General features: G+C 36.0%; 1 protein-coding gene across 3 annotated transcripts in view; it reads left to right on the plus strand.

Annotated features, from left to right (window-relative positions):
• Window positions 1-17643: 17643 nt before the first annotated feature.
• The window catches only part of LOC6640766 (alpha-protein kinase 1), an 88892-nt gene continuing 83878 nt past the window's right edge, over window positions 17644-22657 (plus strand). For all 3 annotated transcript variants that reach the window (XM_023175079.2, XM_023175080.2, XM_047009756.1), the window contains exon 1: window positions 17644-18302. The gene's annotated coding sequence lies outside the window, so the exon portion shown is untranslated. The remainder of the gene's footprint in view (window positions 18303-22657) is intronic.

Here is a 22657-nt window from a genome sequence, read left to right on the forward strand (position 1 = left end):
TGGCTAAAAGTGTCCTATTTATATATAAATGCCCCGTTGGTAAAACGGTTGGCCACGGTTTTGCTTTATGAATGTATTTTAAAAAACTGAGCAGTCTAGTGAACGCAAGACCTTAGAAGTAGTTGGGTAATATTTATAAGAATCATCCTACAAATTGATTTAATTTTGTGAAACTTTATAAGGTTCTATCTAGAAACGGCAATATGTGAACTACGTGGGTGTAATCTTTGCAATATCATTCTTGTTGATCAGTTTTCAGTAGTGATATATGTATCTCTATAATGTTCATGTTTATATAGTTTAAAGCATTCACAGCTTCTGGATAAATTACTTCTTGGAGTCAAACAATAAAAGTTTATTAAAAACGACTCAATGGATATAAAATATATATAATATTTTATTTAAAATTATATTGAATTTTAAAATTGATTAAATCAAGCAACTTGCATTTACATAAATATAAAATTAAATTTCTATAAATTGAAATAAAACAAAAAAAAAAAGATTGAAAAAAAAATTCAGCTTGCAACATTTAATATGACACAAAGTCATATTTAATTTTATTGGCTGTGCTTTTACTTACTTACGTTGCCAATTATCGGTTCAGCGGCAGCAGCAGCAGCAACATTGTTGGTTGCCACAACCATCCTCCTACCCCAACACCCCCTCTTGTAGGTTGTTGTTTTTACTGTTGCACTGACAGCGACAAACTGTTTTTGCGGCCAGCGGCAACCACATTATCGAAATCATTGCGGCGCATTGCAATGCAATGCATCCCATCGCATTGGCATTGGTATCGGCATCGCATCGGATTGCATTGCATTGCAATGTGGCCGAAAAATGCAATTTTACGTTTTCAATTAATAAACATTTGCCATGGCCAATGCCAATTGGTAACTGGTCACTGGTAGCTGCCTGGTTACGACGGATATGCTGTGTATGTGTGTGTGTGAGTGTGTATTTTACATTTGCGGCTGCATAATTTGGTAAATCATTAACCGTAAAGCAAACGACCACAATTCCATAAGAGTGAAGAAGAGAGGAAAAAGTTGTAGAAGAGTGGGTGAGGATAAAAAAAAAGGGCAAGGGGGAGCGGTTGTCTTGTCAAGTTTGCATTTTAACTTGTGTTTCATCTTTTTAGCTGGCCTTTCTCCTGTTTGGCCTACACACGCCCCATTGCTAAAAACAACTTGCAAAAAACTACGCAATGGCGGCAACGCGAAGCCCACCAACACACACACACATGACTCCGCCTACCAACCAGCAAAAGCAAAAACAAAAATAAATAATATTAAAACACAAACAGAAAAAAAAAACGAATCAAATAAAGCCAACGCCAACTGCGACGTTGGCGTCGTTTGCGCCAACAGAGCAAACATTTATGCATTTTTCTTCTTTTTAGTTGACTTTTGACAATTTTTTGAATTTTATTTTACACCCATGCACCCATCTCTCTCGCTCACACTCACTCTGTCTCACTCGTTCAGTGTGTGTGTGTGTGTGTGTGTTATTTTTTATGTTTTTTGGTTAGGCTAAAGGCAAGATTTTTGCATTTTTTTCGTTCAGTTTGAGTGCGTTGTTTTTTGGATTTCTCTGAGTATTCTTTCATTTTTCGTTGTTTGTTTCCTGAATGCCTTGCATACAGTTTGAGGCATGGCTGCCAATTTATTGATAAACATTCGGTTGGGTGGCAAAATGGGCTGTCATGGGTTAAGTAAATGTATGCAGAATGAATAAAACGGGCGGGCGGGCAGGCAGGCAGGCAGCCGAGTATGAGGCATGAGGCTTATAGCCAGAATAAAACGGGCCAAAAATGAAAAAACTGAATCATGTATACACCCATACATACATACATACATATGTATGCATATAGGGGTAAAATATCGGTATGAAAATCCCATGTAAGAGCAGCCAACACACAAAAAAGTAGTTCAAAATATTACCAAAAGATGATCAGAAAGAATATGAAAGCATATCTTTTCTCTGCTCTCTGGAAGCCTTTTCAGTTACTTAGACCAGCAATTGGGCTGAAAAAAAGGAAAAGGTCTTTACATAAGTTACTTTAAATCCATTTCAAGGCAATACTCTGGCCTTAATCTTCACCTTGATATCAGCTGTGGTACATAGCAGAAATATTTTGTAATATATTTACTCGAACAAGAACAGATCATGAGTTTGAATTTCCCGTGAATATGTCAATACTTTTTAAGCCAATTAGTATTGCATTCGCATGTGCAATGAATTGAATATTTTTATGCCTCTAAATTCTGAACTTGAACACATCTTATGACAAATTGGCTACAATCTTAGATTTCAGCATTAAAAAATTTATATATTTAGTTGTAATATCTTTTTTCATTATGTCTTATAAACTTGAAAAGATTTGTATATTGCTCACACGGTTACTTAATATTATTTGAACCTAGAAAGTAGTAACTTTCTGATTTTGGGCATTCTTCTTAAAAGTAAAGTAAAATATTAAAGTGAAATACATACACATCAGGATTCTGATGCCTTTTCTTCATTCTTAATTGGTCCTACAATTAGCTAATTAATACATGTATAGTCAAGGGCGTACAAAAAATTTATTTGTCCTATTACAAAATATACGAAAATAGGTTAATCCCAAGGCGAATTCTCAAGAAATTAAGGGACCGGGTTAGGAGTATCGGGGACTACGATAGTCTCTTCTATCTAAACATGTTTCATTTGACCAGTGGCTAATTCGCAGAGGATTAAAATTTTGGTTAATTTTTTCTTTCAAAGTAATTTTTTAGCAATTATAAAACAACTTTACTCTTAAAAAAACTACAGTTTTTAATATTTTATATCGGTTTCCATTCCAAAAGATTTTTATTTCACCTATGTTAAGAGTAACAGCTGCCTCAGTTTAATTCTATCAATTCTAAACCCATTTCGAATACAAAAGTTGCATTTAAATGTTAAAAGAGATAAAAATAAAATATAATCCATCTTTTACAGCGAGAGCATTCTTGAATAACATATCTAGTAATTCAAATTTCTGATCATTAAATAAAATTAGGGAAATCTCTTTACGAAATAACAACTGAAATTGAATTGTTAAACTAAAACCAAAAACTTTCTCAGCAAATGTGAGCCAAAATGTGTTGAGATTTTAAATGGTGTTCAGTGTACAAAACGGGGATAATTTTGCAATGAATTTTGCCAATAAATTTTGGCGAGACACCCGGCGTATGCGTAATATGCTGTGAAAATTGCATTCCAATTTGGCGGCTCTTCTTTTTTGTGTGTGTATGAGAGTTGGGCTTGTTGTTGTTGTTGTTGTTTGTGTTGACTGGCCAGCTAAATGAATCATGTGATTTAATAGTTAGGCTCGTGTGGAGCGCCAAAAAGTATGCCACACACACACACACACCAACAAACTCACACGCACAATGAAAATTTTGGTTGCCACATCAAGGAGAGGAGAAGGAGGTGGATGCATTTCCGTTGTTTTAATATGCTGGTGTTGTTGATGTGTTTTTGTTGCTCTATTTTGTGTGTGTGTGAGTGCTTTTTGTTGGGGCCAGCAACAAGTTGGGGCCCACCAATTTTAAAGCTAACCGGCGTGAATTTAAAATCCTTCGACCTTGACACAGATTTAGAAAAAGGATTTTTCTGTTAGTGTTGTTTGCCTTTTGCTCTCCACACTCTCCCCTTTTAAAGGAAAGTCACACTCAAAAGTGGCAAAGTCAAACGTCTCTAGCTAGACCCAAAAAATATATGGCATACTTCACACACACAGACACACACACATACATACATCGATTCGAAAGAGGCTGAAGAGATGAAAGATTGGGGTGGGGGTGGAGAAGGTGGCAAAGGTTGCCAAAAGCGGCAAAAGAACAAGTGCCAGACAGAGCCGCAACCAGACTAGAGACGGCAGCAGGAGAATCAGGAAGATAGAAAGCGATAGATGGATACAGAGCGAAAGGGTGAGAGAAAGAGCCAGTCAGCAAAGTGGAAAAACTCATGCGACTCGCTCGAAAAAGTATGCTACCATTTTTTCCTCCTTCTACTCTCAATGTCAGTGTGTATATATATATATGCATGGGTATGTGAGTGTTTGTGAGGGTGGAAGTCCTTGAAAAAGCATTTCTCACAACGGCCAAAGTCTAAGCCAGGCAAAAGTTGAATGAACGTCCGTTTGGCTGCTTCATCTCTACTCTGCCACTCTCTCCTGCTCCTTCTTCTCTTCTTTTATGGTTTTCTGTCTTTGGGTGTTCTCTTTTTTTTGTCTATATATAGATATGTATATGGGTGTGTGTTTGTCCTTTTGGTATATGTGTGTGTGTGTGTGTGCTTCTCATCGCATGTCCTTGGCGGTGTTTTCGGTTTCAGTTACAAGGCACTTTTTCCATTTCATTTCACCAGTATTTTGAACGACCTTGACAGAGTTTGACTGATAAAATCACCATGCAACCAACAACGAGCAACTGCAACGAACAACTGCAACTGTTGTTTAGGGCAATGCGTGTGCATTGTCCAGCAGCCACACTGCTGCATCCTGTGCAACCCATCACATCCTGCTGCGTAACTGCGTAACTGCACTCTGGTCTTTCCTTTTTATGCCTCTTTTTTGTTTTCGTGTTTTTTTTTTTGATTTTTTGTGCAACGAGCAATGGACAACGGGCATCACGCAATGCACAAAACCAGACACTATTGTCGCCTGTCTGCATGTGTCTGGCCCCATTCATTCAACAGTCATTCGTCTCCTTCTCCAACCCACTGTGCTATATCCTTCTATATGTGTGTCTACATGCCAGACAAACATCAGGAGAACACATTCAAAAAGACAGACCCAGTGAGACTGACACCCCAGTCGACAAGCATTTTTGAGTTTTAGTCTCATCTTTTGGCCTCCATTTGGTCCACCAGTGCTTCTTCGTTAAAACTCTTGTGATATAAAATTAAAATCCAAAGAACCTGAAACTTCTAAAGCTAATAATCTTTCATAATACAAATTTACAGCATCTGAACTCCTCCCAACTCAACCCCCAAAATCCAAGTCAAGCGCCTAAATCAAAAAGAACAAAAAAATAATGCAGAGTCAAGCCAATCGCAAGAGTCGCTGCCATCGTTTTGACGACCCAATGGCTGAAGCAGAAATTGCCAAGTGCCTCCACAATTGGAGCTCGCGTTTTCCGGCTAATGAGCAAAAAAAAGAGAGGAAAACAACAAGTAGCAGGAGGAAAATAAGCAGCAGCAGCAGCAGCAACAAAAATTTTCCCCAACTCGAGATTAGTTAGGGATGAAAATGTGCAAAATGGTAAGTACAGGCAAAACATTCACTGGAAATATTGATAGGGAAAATATTGTTGATATATAAAATTGTGATTTAACATTTGTTTGTATAAATTTTGCAATATTTGCATACAGATTAAAGGAAAAATAGAGAAAATACAAAAATCGAAAAAACAAAACGACATAAAAGAATCTACATACAGTGAAAACTATCGTTGAAGATAAAGCCAATTATTGACTCTGTCATATCTGAGCAGGAGTCTAGTCTAACCAGAAAGTGAATATATGTTGAATATAAGTTGAATATATGATTAAAGAGTATATAGAGATAAAAAGAATATATTAGAGATCTTAAAATATGCTTTGTAAAACACATAAGATACTAAAGGTACACTCGTAAAGATTTGAATTTACTTTCTAATATCTTTAAGAATATAGAAAATGTTTAAAAATACTCAACTCTTAGTTTTGAAAAATGAATATGTTGTGATAAATTGAATGTATTCTCTCAATCGTATTCGACCTTTCGTTCAAGCATAAAATAGAAAACTAATTCAAATACTTCTTGTTTCTCTATTCATATTTATTCAAATCGTTTCAAAATTCAATGATGGTTGAAAGTATATACATATATGTATGTATATAAGTAAATATTATGTGTTAACAAGCTTAAGTAAGCAAAAGATTTATTATGATTTGCTTCCCAAAAAAATATATTTTATCAATAAGTCGTCCTTAAAAGATTTTGTTAAATTGTCATTAGGTATATCAGATTTTATCTTAAGAGACATTTAAGAAGAATCAAGCTTAAGTATCATGTCTATTGGCTTGTCTAATGACAATAGCAAACACCTTTTCAGGGTAATAGCCAAAGATTCCATTCCAAATTTATTTGGAATTTTCACTGTATGTATAAATATGTATATTATATGAATATTTCTGTGTATGTTATATCTTATAACATGCAATTTCAACTTTGATCTGAGGTATTGCCTAGTTTTAATGAAAATTTATAGCATAATAGATTGAAAAAGAAGAAAAAGAAAAAAATAAAGGAAAATGCGGCAGTTGACAGATTAACCAAATGAGCAAAACTAAGCGAAACGAAGCGACAATCGATGGAAAAACCTTTTGAACTGCAGGCAGCAAATCCATTTCACACAATTTTGTAGACAAGTTTATTTCGCGCTTACAATTTTCCTGTGCCACCTCCAAATCCCCCGTTCATCTATCATCTTTAGTTGCTTTTTGGGTGGCTCCTTTTTGGTATCTTTTGAGGGGGACTTGAAAACTTTGGCAACAACTTGGCCAAGACTTGCCGCTGCTTTCCACAGAAATGTTAACAAGCATTGAGAGAGCACTAACACACACATATGTGAGCTGGAGCCGATGTGGTCGATGTGCAGATTGGCTTCAATATTAACCCTAGAAAGGCTTTGACCATACGTTTTAAAAATTTCCCATTTTTCTTTCTAGGGTTAAGGCAAAAAAAGGAAATTACAACCAAGTGTAAGTCCATCTGTCTTTTATCGTTTTGAGAAAGAGAGAGAGAGAGACGAAGTGAGAGAAGAGAGGGATGATTGGTAGTGGAGTTGTTGTAGTTGAAGAAGTCTTCGTCGCATGCATTCTCTAATCTTGTTCGCTGAATTCGTAATCTCATTAAATTTACATATTAATCAAGGGATTTTAATTACTCTTACACCGCAATGGCAATGCCAACCAGCCAGCAACCGAAGAGAGAGAGAGAGAGACTCAGAGTTGAAAATGAGCCAAGACAGAACAGAATAACCGACCAGGCGACCTCAAGTGCAGACGTAGAATCGCAGCAGCTTCATAAGAAGACCAAAAAGTCTTTTTCTTATTCCAACTACTTCACCCTATTCCCGTCCCTCATCATCAACATCATCATCATCATCTGCTGCTGCTGCCTCTGCTGCTTCTTTGCCTTGTCGTTGTGTCGTCTTGGCGTGTGGACCCTCATAATTTAATTGGACTTTGTGTGGCGCATGGTCGGTGGGTTTTCTGCCTTCTTGCCGCCTCCTTACTCCTTGCTCCTTGCTTCTTTTCATTTCGTTTTGGTATCGTCGTTTGGTCTGCGTTCAAAAAGGATTACACGAATTTGCGTGTCAGGCGTCAATGTAAAATCGCAATAAATGAAACTAAATTACAAACTAAAATGCAAAATGAGCAAAACTAAAAGGAGGTGGGTGGGTTACTCCCCCCCTGCAGCCCCCGCCTACAAACCGTCTCTTGTGTGCGTGTAAAGCTTGGAGTTTAGAAGGGACCTATGCATAATATTTGCTCTCGAACTTCTTTGCATCTATCTGAGATGTATGTAGCAAAGTGTGTGTGGAATGTGGACAAGCTGCTGCTGCTGCTGTTGCTGTTCCTGCTGGTGACATTTTGCCTAATCTACATATATACATTATATATCTAAGGTCTAAGGGTTAGTACTCCAAAAGTTTCCCTCTCCTTAGCCACACAATTCTACTGTTCAACTGTTGCATGGTCTGAGAGGGGGTGCCAAGAGGGGAAAGATCTCAAAGCTTGAGGCAACCAAAATTTATGGCATTTATAATGACTACTTTGTGTATATATATGTATATATCGAGGGCAGGCAAATGGCAATTGGCAACACAAGCAAACACAATTTTTAAGGCTTCATAAATTATAAAAAATAATTATAATGAGATCAATTTTTAATCGCTTGCACGACGACGACGACGACCAAGCCAAGCCAGGCCAGTTGAGACCAGACCAGGCTTGGCCAGGCCACTTCCTGGCCAGATGGACTGTATATGTTTGTGTGTGCAAACGTTGAAGGTGTAATTATTATCATATCCTGCATCGCATAAACAACCAGCAAAAGTAGAAGACGACAAGCAGCAGAGGAGCAGGCACAACATGAAATACAACACTCGGCCTAAACACGCAGACTCAAAACTCATCTCTCTCACTCACACTCGCACTCACACACACACGCTCTATCTCCCTCTCATATGTGTATATGTGCGCAGACGTAGCCGAGAAGCTTAGAAATCTCTGTTGGCCAAGTTAAGCAAACATCTAGAGAGTTGGAGCTAGAGCTTGAACTTGAGTTGAGGCACTTTGGTGCAAACATTTAGAGTAGCAACTCGTAAAACTTCAATTTAAGACACGTAATTTGCAATTCACTTGAGTGCAGATTAGAAGCGGCATGTCCACCTAGCTAGGATCAAGGGGATTGAGGTGAGGGCAGAGTGACTGTTCTTACTAGGGAGTGGCCAACAAACCGACGACGATGCTGCAGATGATGATGATGAGAATGTTAGAGCTGGAAACTCTTTTCTATTTGAAAGGCATTTAAATAGGTGAGGAGAGATGGTGGTAGGTGGAGCTCAAATCAAGAGGGGGGGTAGGTGAATGTTTGGGTCATCAATGTACTTAGACCAGAGAAAATATCAATTAAAAAGAATTTCCAGAATTTGTTTCGAGTAGCGGCAATAGTTGATTAAGTAAACGAAACAATTATCTCTTTCAGCTTAATCCTTGAACCAGCCAACTGAAGGAGGTTACCTCCACTTTCAGCTTACTCCTCTCCTCGACCCTTTTGAAATCTTTTCAGTGAGACCAAGTCCAAGACCAAGTAGCAGCAGCAGGCAAAACAGGCCGCGCGATTTTAATCGACTTTAATCAAAGAAATTTCATATGTGACCACGCCCACATGCAATTATGTTTAAGAATGCAAAACGATTTTGTGCCACAACAAGAAAAAAGATACTCCAAAGGGGCAGTGGGGGGAGCGGGAGCAGTGAGTAAATGAGCGAGATAGAATAACTCCTCGAAGCGAGAAAATTAAAACTGGCAAAAATAAATAAAAAGGCCAACTTGCAAAAGACTCTCTGGCAACGGAGCCAGAAACCATAAATTTAACAGCAAAAAGAAATATTATTATGAATGCATTAAGTGAGCAGCTCAGCAGCAACAACAACAACAACAACAATCACAAGAAACAGACGTAAAAGATGGTCGAGAAGAGGAGAAGGAGACTTAAGGGGAGCAGGAAGAAGGAGCGAACTGTGCCTAATTATAAAGTCGTGAGTGGAGTCTGGAGAACAGGTTAGTATCGAACAAAACTGCGAACGACGAATGAGCTGAAGACGGCGGCGATGGAGACGAAAGATTTGCCATTCATTCATGGCTAGCCCAAAGGAGCAAAATCACCACAAAATAAAAATCATTATATTCAAATTGAGGCCACAGACATTGATGATACCCTGTAAGTAAATAGTTGTAGAACTTCATATTGACAAAGGTGAAACTTATTTACCAAATTGTCTTGTCTCTAACTCCCTTTAAAGTCATCATCATCTATTGAGTTTTTTTCCTTATTCATTTAATATGAACCGAAATGTTTTAAACTTTAGGAACGAGACAACTCCTGTGACTTAATCTTAACAAAGATGTATACATATACGGAATCTACATTTTAATCAAATACAACATTGGAATTTTTTATAAAACAGTTTTCAAATGTTACCATATTTTTCTATTTAAGGTAATATGACATGACATTAATAGTCTATAGTCTATAGATGATTTTCAAAGTTATCGATTGCTTAACATCGCTAATAACAATACCTTTCGTCATATATAATTTAGCATAGAACGATTGTTGAAATAAGTAAAGGGACTTTGTGGTTATGGATTAGCCTTTGTATACTTATCCAAGTACAATTACCAAATTAAAATATGTTAATTAAATTTTAAGAGTTCTTGTAAATCATAAGCATATCTAGGGCTTTAAAATATAGGAACTTTGTTCCTTAAAGTATGCAATAGGCTGCAAAAGTATGATTCTGTTCAATAAATTTATAACTTTTCGTATGCAGTTTAACTTAATAATTGTTTATAAATAATGCGTTGGAAATTAATATATATACTTTATACATACTTTATAAGACATTTGAAAATTTCATTAAACTTTTGTTCAAAAATTAAAATTCTTGCCCTGCCTATTGCATACTTTACACGGCAAATACAGGGCACAGTTTTCCCCAGTTGCACCCTAAGATCCGTCAATGTATAAGAACACATTTTAAGACCATTTTTCAATATAAACTTTAAGGCCCGATTCCTAGAAAATATTTCATTTAGGCTTCACTTATATACCCATTTAATTTTCTCACACTACAGGGTAACGTAAAGAATGACGGGCAAAGGTTATGCAAAAAAATAAAATAACCATCACCGAAAATAACTTTAACTAATCATAAAAAATTATACACATATATAGACTAAGCTTTGTTTCTTAAAAATAAACCCCTTGCCACGCCCCCTCCATCGCCCTTTTTCGTTCTGTCTCTCTATATCGCAGACTCATAAATCTTTTATTGATTTATGCTTTTCTTTTAGTTGTTCAGGTTCAGAAATGCATTTTAATTGGCCGCCCTGTTCGTGGCGATAGTCATAATTAGAGCTAATTTTGAAAACCTTTAGACTTTTCGTTCGGTGGCATAAATCACACCAAAAAAATGAAAAAAAAAACGAAAGGAAATGAGTCATAAATGTTTTTAAGTGTTCTATCTAAATAAATAGGTTTATGATTAAATTTCCATTGTGACAAAGGTGCAAAAATCGCTTAACTCCAAAAACATAATTCCATTGCACATCGTAAACTATGACTGAGTGAGGCCACAGATATTGGTAGAGAGAGAAACATACATATATAGAGAGAGAAGAGGAGGTGCGTTCAATTAAAAAATACTTTACGATATTACAAAATTACCACGTAGATAGCAACAGCCCAATGCCCGGTAGGAGCCAGCCCAGTCAAGGTAAGGGCATGGACATGATCATTGGCAGGTCTATGCAACTCCTACAGGCAGGCACAGCAAAGGCAGAGGAAGAGAAAGAGGCAGTCCTTAAACCAGAGCAGAGCTAAAATGAGCAAATGCTGCGCATGCGCATATTTCGAAATTAAGTACGGAACCTGAAGAACTTCAGGCACGCCTCAGGCACAGTGATTCCAAAGATGGGGAAAATTCTTCAAAATTTATCTTTAATGAATTGAATAAATCATGATCTTACAACATATAGTTATCAATTATTTTCATTTGACAATAAATCTTTCTAAAATGTCTGCATAAAGCTTTCAAAATGTATTAAAAGCAATAATAGGTTAAATTAAAGGCAATGGCCACTCATAAATTATATTTCTAATACAAAATATTAGTTGTGTTAATAACATTAATACATACATAATTCGTATTAATATATTATAATCCCGGCCTAAGGCCTAACAGCTTTTATATATTGTTTTATAAAAAAAATGAAACAGTCAAGAACCAAGGGGAAGTACGTTTTTTTGAGTTTAAAACTATGTTTATTTTATAATACTAGAACTTCTCATCACTAAAAACACTTTTCGTTCAATTTATAGCTAAATATATCGATAGGTTGTGATTAGTGACGGTTTAAAATCGATACACAAAGTCAATCAAATCCCTTTAAAAAAATGAATAAAGAATGAATTAAAGTTGTATACAGTCTGTAGTGAGGAGAAATAATAGAAATGTTATCCAAAAACCAAGGGAAGGTGAGCTCATTCCAGTTTTAAACTATGTATATTTTATAATACTAGAACTTCTCACCACTGAAAACACTTTTCGTATAATTTATAGCTAACAATTTAAGCCATTAGTGACGGCTTAAAATCGATACACAAAGTTGATTTCGATCAAAACCCTTGAAAACCATGAATATAGAATGAATAGTATTTGTATTCAGTCTGTAGTAAGGAGAAAATACTAAAAAATTGTAATAAATTTAATTTTTTATTATAAATGATAGTTTTTCATCTGATCTTCATATCGATAATATGCTTCGATTAAATGACTTAATTATATGGAGATATTAAGCTTTCAGTTCATCAATGAATAAATTTAATCTTAGGAATAAAGATAAGCAGATAATGTATAATTTTTCATGTCGATATTTAATATGCTGGGATAAAAAAATTATAGGCAAAGTAAAACATTTCCATTCTGAGTTGCCCTTGAAATGGCATTGCCTTTCGAAATTGATTGATTTATAGGTGCAATTGTCTTTTTAGTTCCGTCGAATTTCGAACCACTGTAAATGCATGTGGGCTTGCAGTTGCCTTTGGGCCACAAGTTGTAGCCGTTAATGTGGTTGATTGTTGATGTGTTTCTTGTGGCGAAAGGAGCCGAGCAAAGCAAAGCAAAGAGAGAAAAAAAACAGCAAAAACAGATGGAAAGAAACAGAGCAATAATAAAAATTCAATAATAACAAATTTTTATGCGCGACAAATATTTGCGTGCTGCGCATAGTTGTTGGAATATTTTCACTGTTTTTGTTTTTGTGTCATAACAATTAGCATTAATTTTTGCCTACTCTCTTTGCTTATGTTGTTGTTGTTGTTGTACTTGTTTTGTTTTTGTCGTCCTGTCATCATGTCCTCTTTGGCTATGTTATGACAGGGTCTCGCACTCAATTTCTGTTCGGCCTGGTGATTAAACTTTAACTAATTTGGTGCTCTGCAGCAACCGGCAAACCGGTCAGCCGGTCTTGGCCAAGTCCAAGTGTTACACTCCCTTTGCGTCACCACCAATTCCCTCCCATTTGCCCCTCCCTCTATCATTCTGGTAGTGCTGCTGCGGCGAATGAATTATGTTATTTGAAATTAGTTTGTGCCACGGCCAACAACAGCAACACAAGCGCTCAAAACTCAAACCCATTTCCAATCCCAAGTCGCAGCTCGGGACTTGGTCGGGCCTCGGCTTGGCCTGGCCAATGCCTAAGGAGTAATCAGGTTAATTTTAATATGGCCAAGACGACGTCGACATTCAGTTAATGGAAAAATATCTCAAATGATGTGGCCAGTAAGCGCAACATACATACAACAACAACAAAAAGACAGAAATTTCTTTCTTTTTTCGCCTCCTTTGTAATTAGCCAGAAGTGAAGTGGCTTGCTTAATTGGCTAGAAAAATTCAGAATTTCACATTTGTTAGAGTATAAATGATTCGTTGAAATTTTTAATAGTTAGATAATTTTTCTGTTTGTCTAGGCGATAATTTTATGTGTTGTTTGGCTTTAATTTTTGTTTTGGTGGGCATTTTTCACGCTCCTTCTTTGGTTTCATGCTGACAAGTTTCGGTGGTTTAGGCGGAAAATGTGGTCAAAGTTTGCCCCTTGGCGTTTTCAGGCCATGTATATTAAACATGGACAAGAGATTTGCATTTAATTAGTGCGAGAGCCACTAAGACAGAGATAGAGAATATTTACCCAAAAGCCAAAAGTCTAGATCTTGACTTTGGACTGGCTGGCTATGTTGATGTTGCTATTGCTGCTGCTGCTGCGTGTGTGTTCTATAGCAAATGGAATGGCAATGATAATTACAAAAAGCATGTAAACACTTTTTAGAGAGAGAGAGAGCGAGCGAGAGATTGTGAGACAGTGGGGCGGAGGCGGAGAATGAGAAGGAGTGTGGAGTGTGGCAGGAAGTAATAGGAATGGTGCAATTCCAGACAGGCCATGACAAGTTCCAAGAAGAGGGGCGGAGTAGTAGGAGCTGAGCTGAGCTAGAAAACGTTAATTTCAAATTTATGTAGAGCGTTGAGTTTCCTTCTCCACCTTCTCTTACCCTCCCTCTACCCTAACAATGCCTGTTGATGAGGCTTGAGATTCTCTAGTCTTGGCCAAGAAGTTTTACCAAAGATGCCCGCAGGGCGCGTGCTGAATTTAATCAGTTTGCCTGGCCAAGACTGCTGAGAGTCGAGAGAAGAGAGCTGAGATCTCTGGCAACTGGGCAACGTAACGAATGACAATCAAGCCAAGATGGAAAGTGGGCCCAACCCCACCAACAAAACCCTCCCCCCAAACACCCACACTCAGTATTATTTGACTCTATGCAACTGATGCCGGCTGGCTGGCTGGATGGCTGCCTGCCTGCTTGCTTGCTGCCAGGTAACGTAAATTAGACGACGACTTGCCAGTGCAACATTTAACGGTAATACGATTTTATAGCTCCCGGTAAAATGCAGCACACAAAATTAGACATAAAAGACAACACACTGAGTAGGATGAGGGGAAAAAGAGACCAAGAGCAAAAGGTGAATGGCAGAGGTAAAACAAGGACAACGTGCAAATTTCAGAAAATTAAGTTGATGAGCTACTGAGAATGAGAAGAGAGAAAGAGAGAGAAGCAGACCAACATCAGCACTTAAATATTGACCAAAATTGGCTAAAACCAACTACAAAGTGAAATGGATAGGGGAAAATCAAAGTAATTTTAAGATGCTCAACTCTTGGATACTCTATAAACCAAGCAGAAATAAATTACAAAGAAGTTTCAAATAAAATTGATTAAATATTTCACTTAATCTAAAACTATCAAAGCAAAACATAGTTTCAATAATAAAATGGATTGTAAAATTGAAAACTTGGGAACATAAGATTATAATGATCACCTTAAGGATATATTTTTAAAACTCCAGATATGACAGGGGTATCACAAATTTTGCAGAATGAACTTTAGAAGTTTAGGTATATTTTAAAAATAACCTAAAGATTGTTGTAGATAAAAAATCTAAATCGAAAAATAAAAACTTAAAATTACAAAAACAGTCAAAATTTTATTATTTTGCATATGTAATAAATTTAAATTTTTACTTAATTCTCTAAAATATACAAAGTTTTTAAACTAAAAATTATTTAATGTTAGAAAGTTAAAATCAAAGTTAAATTTTTTTTTGCCTTTGATAAAATATGTGAAAATAAAGTAATAATAACTACGATCCCGGGAAAACTTAAGATCGATAAACCATTGTCATCTTATACAGATATAAAAAAAATATATCTAAGATCAGTTTTTGGATGATCCATTTATACTCATGTTTATCCATTTATACTCATGTTTTAATAGAGGAAAAGAAAAACATTGTGAATTCCTTCAAATTTTCTTCAATGTCACTTTTCCATTAAACTCAGGAATCCCCTTTGGAATCTCAACTGAATGCTTTACCTAAAAGAGGAACAACAGCAACAACAGCAACAGCGACAACAACAAACTCATCGACTGACGTAGGCAGTTGCAGTCTGTTTTGGTTTTTCTAAAGCATAAGCCATGGCTTTCATGAAACGAATGAAGAGAAGAACAGAGTCCGGAACAGACAACGGCAACGACGATGCCGACGACGTCATCGACACCTCCGATATCTGTGGCGGGTGGGTGGCTAGACTGGACAGCAGCATCAGCAGCAGAAGCAGCAGCAACAACATCAGTCCAGTTGGTCCAGTCTGTCTCCGACTGACCGACAACAGCGACCGGTTGAAGACCGCACGAGTCGCTGCATCTTCTGCCCTCTGCTCAGAAACGGATTGGGAAGAAATAAAAAGGGGGGACTGGTGGTGTGGGACTGGAATGGGGGGAAGTTGGCTTGTCTAGTGACTTGACTGTAACCTCATTGACCAGAAAAATGCAAGCAACAACAACAGCGTAGACAACAAAACATCAAATGTGAATTAGTGCAAAAGGTAGCCAAGGAGAAGGAGCACAAGCAAGAGGATGCCAGTAGAAGGGGGGACCACAGAGTGTTTGGGGGGCGGGGTAAAGCAAAGCCAAACGTTTCCATATTTATTGGCACTTTTCTGTTGCCGATGGCAAAGGAGTTGAGGGGTGATGTTGGGGATTGGTTGGGAGAGTGTTTGGGGGAGGTGGTGGGGCGGGCTTGGCTAGTTGTGTGGGTGAGAGCTCCAAAAGATGCAAGTCGACGGAAGCGAGAGAAACTCGAGTGAGGTTTTCGAATGGAGAGCTGAGTGACTGCGGATTGGCATTTTAATTATTAATTTCTTGTCTGTAAGAGGCGAAAAGGGGACAATGAATGGTGCAAAGTGGGTAGAGATAGGTGGCAAAATATATATGTATGTAAGTACCTAGTATATGTATCTCGGAATGTGGCAAATGACAAATGGGTAAAGAAACTTGACAGAGAATTCTAAGAGCGGTCAACATAATTTTGTGCTAAAACAAGAACAGAGGACAGAGACAAAGAACAAATTATTTTAGTTGTATTGTTGTAACTAAGCTTATCTATAACTGTACCTTGAAAGCAATAAAATTGCACGACGGGGTCACCATAGTTTTATTTTTGAATGGCAAATGACTTTGTATATAATATTCATCAGAAGTACCTATTCTGCAAATCAATGGACATTGGGGTAATAATATTCATTTTTTCTATGGTACACGACTTTATGTCACAAAATATTGAACGTCGGGGTCACCACCTCATTCAATGCTATTCTATTTATATTGACCATTTCAATGCAAATGCTAGCACAATTTTACAAAAATCTATTTCAATAAAAAACTTAATTACTAAAATTTCTATATCGAACGATGCATGTTTTTTGTTCTTTATTTTTTATTTTGGCTTTCTGACCATATCTGAATAAATTTTCTATATCGAAGTACGTATAAATGAAAATTAGCAGGAGGGTCAACCCGTTTTGCTCCCCGGCCGCCCATAGAGACACCCACACCCACCCACGCATCAAAAGATGCCCACCCTCTAATAAATACTCAAATTTACGCTCACAATAAATACACTCAGGCTGGCAATTGCTCTCTTTATCACTCGTTTGCTCTCTCCCTCTCTGTCACTCACACTCTTCAATTCTCTGTCCCGCTCGCTCTCACTCTCTCTTTCTCACTTGCTCACTCTCTGTATCAGTTTGAACTGAACTGAAGCTTCGTCAAGTGGCTCGTCGTTTCTCCTTCGACGATTGCATAGAAACAGTTATAAGCTCTGCTAACGTTGACGTCGTTGCATCGCGTCGAAGCTGGCAGCAGCAGCGCTCATTTGTGCGCTTAATGACGTCATTATTTTTATTTTAACAGCAACTCGTGTATGTGTGAATGGTGGGTGGTAGGCAAGAGGGATGATATAGAAGGGGGGCCACACACTGTTGCTGCTCCTGCGCAGTCGACGCTGGCGTTGGCTTTGCTCACACCCCCTCCACAGACCCACAACAGCGACTCTGGCTGAACTCGTTCCTTCTCTCTTTCTCTCACTCTCACCCTCTCTGTGTCTTTACCTCTCGCTTGCACTTGCCCTCCACATGGCTATCGCTGTCTTGCTCTCACTCTCTTGCTCCTTGTGAACTTGCTTGTACTACTGCTGCTGCTGCTGTCGCTGCTGCTGGCTGGTCTGACTTCGGCTTTGGTCGAAGCTTCGGAACGGTTTTGTTTGCTCGTGTTTGTCGTAAGTTGCACTCGTTGCTGTTGCTGCCGCCTGCCTGCCTGCCTTGTCTTATTGTTGTTGTAGTTGTTGTGGCCGCGCTTGCTACTTATGTTGATGATTGTTGGGGGTCCAAGCGCCGTTTGTGCGCCACACGTTCATTCAGTCTGTGGACGACGTTGCGCCAGTACGTACCGACTGTGACAAAAACGCACGCACTCCTCTCACACGGTGCTTCTTCTTACATAGCGGGGCGTTCTCACGCACACAGCAAACATACACAAACACACACACACACCTACACATAAAAAAAAAAAAAATTACACACACTCGCGTGGGTCTAACCATAGCCGGCGTGTGCCGCCAACAACAACAACCACAACAAAAGAAGATCGTCAAGTTTGATTTTAAGATTTTAAGTTTCGCGCGCGCGTTTCGCTTAAGTTTTTGTCGCGTGTGCACTGAGATCATTGAGATCCTTCTTCTTACACTGACTGAGATCGATCGAAGATCGAAATTTCAATTTATTAATTAAATCACATACACACACACACATACGCACACACACTTTTTGGACCACCAAGCAGTGTCAATCAAAGTGAAAAATAATTCATCAAAGAATTAGAATCCAAATTGAGAAAGAATTAATATTATACTGTTAAAACATAAATTCATCAAATTCAATCGGCATAAAGTGCCCAAGTAAATGCCAAAGTTAAAACGTGTGGTGCATCTCATTAAAAACTGCTGCTGCTAATCAATTGATTATCTTCAATTCAACAAGAAAAGAAGGTAAATTTTTCCATTTCATTTATAATTTTCACTTTGCAATAGAAAATATGAAACCCCCAAAAATCTAACAAGATTTCATTGAATCGGTTGACAATTTTTGAGTGAAACCAAAAACTATTAGAAGAAATCATTATCATCTAAAATAATATTTGTTTTATTCGAAAATATAACAAGATTATTGCAATATTATTTCAAATTTGTTTTGTGATCAAAGAAAAAATGTGGTGCAGAATAAAAATATTATAGTATAAAATTCAGACTACTATACTATATTTATATAAATATACTGATTATTATAAAGAATTTAAAATTTTTAACGTCATCACAAAGTGCCTCCAATAACATTATTAAAGTGAATTTTGTTCAAGATTCTCATTTAATATTCTTTCAATATCTTAAGATCTAAATACAATCGAATCACCTAATCAGATTTTCAAACAGAATCTATATGAAAATATTATTGGTATATTAGCAAATATCTTTAAAAATTCTATGCTTTTATTCTTAAAATTTTCCAAGTGTTTGCGAAAAATAATAATTTTATTGTATATTTGATATACTGGAAGTCTAAATTTGATTATAATCAATTAAAATCAATTTTATATAGCGGTTATATCCATATATATACAAATCATCTTCATACTATAATCAGATATGTAATTTGTACAATCCACATCACAAAACTAACCAAAATATAAATTTAAATAATTTGCTTATCAACAAATGATATAAAAATAAAGAATTTCAAAGTGATTTATGTGAATATGTTATTACAAAATATTTAAAATTTACTTCTAGATCACAAAATTATTATTTGTAGTGTATGATCAGCAAAATCGTTTAACAATTCTAGTTTTCTCACAGTGCATTAAATCTAAAAACTCTTTTAATTACTGAAACTTATGTTAATCTAATGTAAATTGGTTAATTTATTATAGAATTTTTCCCTTGACTTTAACTGTGCAGCTGAGCATCTCTAATACTCATTAGTAATAGTTGCAAAATTAAAGTGCTTCTTGAAATGTTAACAACAACAGCAACAACAAAAATTTTTTTTGTAGCTTCTCACGCACTTTACGAAATAAAAATTTGTTAAAAGAAGAGAGAGAGAAGAAAAAAATTGATAATTTAATGCAGTTTTTATGCAAATGTCAACCTTGACATGTCCAATAAATTGATGTGATTTTAATGCAGATACAAATTACTTTAATTAAAGATCATTTCGCATAGGCGAGTAGCCCATTGAGCCCATTTTCATTTTCCATACAAAAATAGAGACACAACTCTCGGCCTAATAATAAAAGTAAATACTTGTATAATAAATAATAATAAACTAAACTAATAATATGTTCAACATCAGCAGCGGCAGCAACCAACAGTGCTGACAATTTGCGACAATGAGCCGCGTAAATGTATCTGTGAGATACAGAGTAGAAAGAAAAAAAAATAGAAAAACTCTACACATAAATAGTTTAATGTGCTAAGCCTTGCCAATGATGCCACCCCACGAAAAAATTACAATTGCCATTTGACTTTTTTTTTTATTTTCGTTTGCAAAATGTATCTGTGAGATACAATAAGCACAATTCACACTGACAACAACAACAACAAGAATAGCAACAGCAACAATAGTAATAATCAGTTTCATTTCAAAGCCGGGGCAACCTGCGCGTTACATTTTTCCCAGTGCCCCCCTTCCTTCCTCTTTACCCCCCAACCCACCCTAGATTATCACCCGTATCAATGTATCTATGAGGTCCATAAGCGGACTGCATTGTTTGGTCTCCCTCTCTGCCTCTCTCTCTCTATCTATCACTTACACACACAGACACACACGCTTACTGTCTTACTCTCTGTCGGTCATTTAATTAAATATAATTAGCTGCATTAATTGCAAATTAATACAGAATTTTGTTTCGTATTGTTGCCAAGTTTAGTTCTGGCTTCTCAACTTTTATGCAACTCGCGCTTGTCTCGAGCATGGAAAATTTATGCCAACTGAAAATGAATCAATGACAAATAAAAATCATAATAAAATAACAAGCAAACTCAAAATTGGTTCCAGTTGAAAATTTTCTTTGAGCAATTTGCATTTAATGAGTTCATTATTTTCATATAGATTCTGTTTGAAAATCTGATTAGGCGATTCGATTGTATTTAGATCTTAAGATATTGAAAGTATATTAAATGAGAATCTTGAACGAAATTCATGTAAGATTTTTTGAAAGATGATGACAATGAGATGCTTGGATTTGATTTATTTTGAATTACTTTTAGATTCCCATTTCTATTTCGTAGTGTATGCTTAGCTTAGTTCTTAAACAATTAGCTTAGTAAGTAAGTAAGTTTAGTTAGATAATAGTTAAATGCCGACGCTAAATATCTGCTATTATTATCTAATATTCATAACAAACACTTGCTTAATTGAATTTAAGTTTTAAGTTTACATAAATTTGCAGTGCTGGAAAGAGCCCATTAAAATCTGTAAATTCAAAGAAAAACTTGATTTCAAAATTATGAATGAAAAATAACAACTAAATCGAATGATTTTATGTTAGTGCAAACAGTAATCAGCATCATAAAAACTATCTCCAAAATAGATCAAAATTTATTATTTGCTCAATTAATAACTAAACTTGATATCGTTAACAAAAAATGAATTATCTTTTATATCTTTTAGATAAAACTTAACTGCGGAAAACCTGTCTTAGGATATTATTAAGTTATTATACTCCGCTTTATTAAATTAAGCTAGCGATTTAGTACCGCCCTCCACATCTGGACATAATTACATATATTGTATTAAGTTAAGGTTTTGATATTTCAGTTATAAGTATTTCAAGTTCTTCAAAGTTAGTGAAAATATTCAAATATAAAATATATTTGAATAAGATATGTATTATCTTAGAAATTTATTTTGATTAGAATCAGACAGATACTGACCAATTTTAGGTACATATAGTTTTTAAGCTTTTTCAGATGGTTCTAATAAAAATGGTTCTGATGCTGCATCAGAAATTAGCAAATTCATAAGAATTAAACCCAGTAAGAAACCGATTATAGCATATAGAAATTGGCCAAAAATCAAAAGAGAAAGACTATTTGGAAATTATATCAAGGTCATTCCATTAAATGCGACTTTATTTCTGTGTAAAAACATGTAGAAAATGAGATTGCCTTTAAGAACCTTGTGAAGGATTGAGAAAATGGTTAGAATAATTATTCAAGGTCTAGTCTACGTAGTGAGAAACACAGAAAAGAACAAGAACAGAAAATTATTAGGTAGAAACCCGAAACATAAAGGAACATTTCATAATATAGTATATTTTACATATTTGATAAACCTTAATTATATAATAGTTATTTCAATACATTTCTTTGCTCAAATGTATTTTAGCCTTAGTAGATAATGGTAGTAGTAAAAATTTGGTACAAATTTTATAAATCTTGTTAACTTTCTTTTCTTTTAATTATAAACAAAGTCAAGAAAATTGTAATTAATCCATATTAACTAACTATGTATTGTAGGTGCATATGTATATTGTTATTACGAAATCCACCTAAGGAAGTGTAAATTTCTCTTTAGTTTGACATTGACAAGATCTAAAATGATCAACCGCATTATTAATATATCATTTTCATTTAGTTTTTCATATTAACTATATTTTTATCTGTCACAGGCATTTGTAAAACAAGAATTTTGAATGTCTTTTTATTTGGTTTAATTATGCGAAAATTTTTGATATATTTGTTTTATTTTTGTTGGCAATTTTCCTTATTGTTTTGAATTGCTTGTTTTTTTTTTCCTCAAATTTGTTCGAAATGTGTTTCGTTTCAGAAACATAAACATTGCGTATTGCTTAATTATAAGATTTTTTCAAAACAGTTTTTAATGCCAAATTGCCGTCGCTGTTGCCCTCACCTTCCCCTTTTGCCAGTTGTTTGGCTTTTCCCAACAAATCACGAAAATCCATTAAACTCACTTGGCCGGGCCAAATTGCATTACGACAACTTTTAATGCAGAGGAAAATCCAGCAACAACAACAACCAAAATGATTAGATATTAAATTAAAATTAAATACATGTTGTTGTTATTGTTGTTGGTGGTGCTGATATTTTTTTTTCTCTTCTCTTTTTTGTTTTATGACAAACGGATGACGAACGCATAAAAATGCAACAGCGGCAACACAAGAAGAAGAAATGGCAAAACGAAACATTAAAAATAACCAAATGCCAGTGGCTGCAATTGCAATCGGTATTCACTTCCCCTCCTCCCCCACCCCCTTGGGTGGATGTTCGCCCCCCTTTGTCCCCCCCACACACACAAACACCCCGCTCACAGCTGACAGCGTCAC

Source organism: Drosophila willistoni (assembly GCF_018902025.1).
Source record: "Drosophila willistoni isolate 14030-0811.24 chromosome 2L unlocalized genomic scaffold, UCI_dwil_1.1 Seg168, whole genome shotgun sequence".
In the NCBI taxonomy this organism is placed as follows: domain Eukaryota; kingdom Metazoa; phylum Arthropoda; class Insecta; order Diptera; family Drosophilidae; genus Drosophila; species Drosophila willistoni.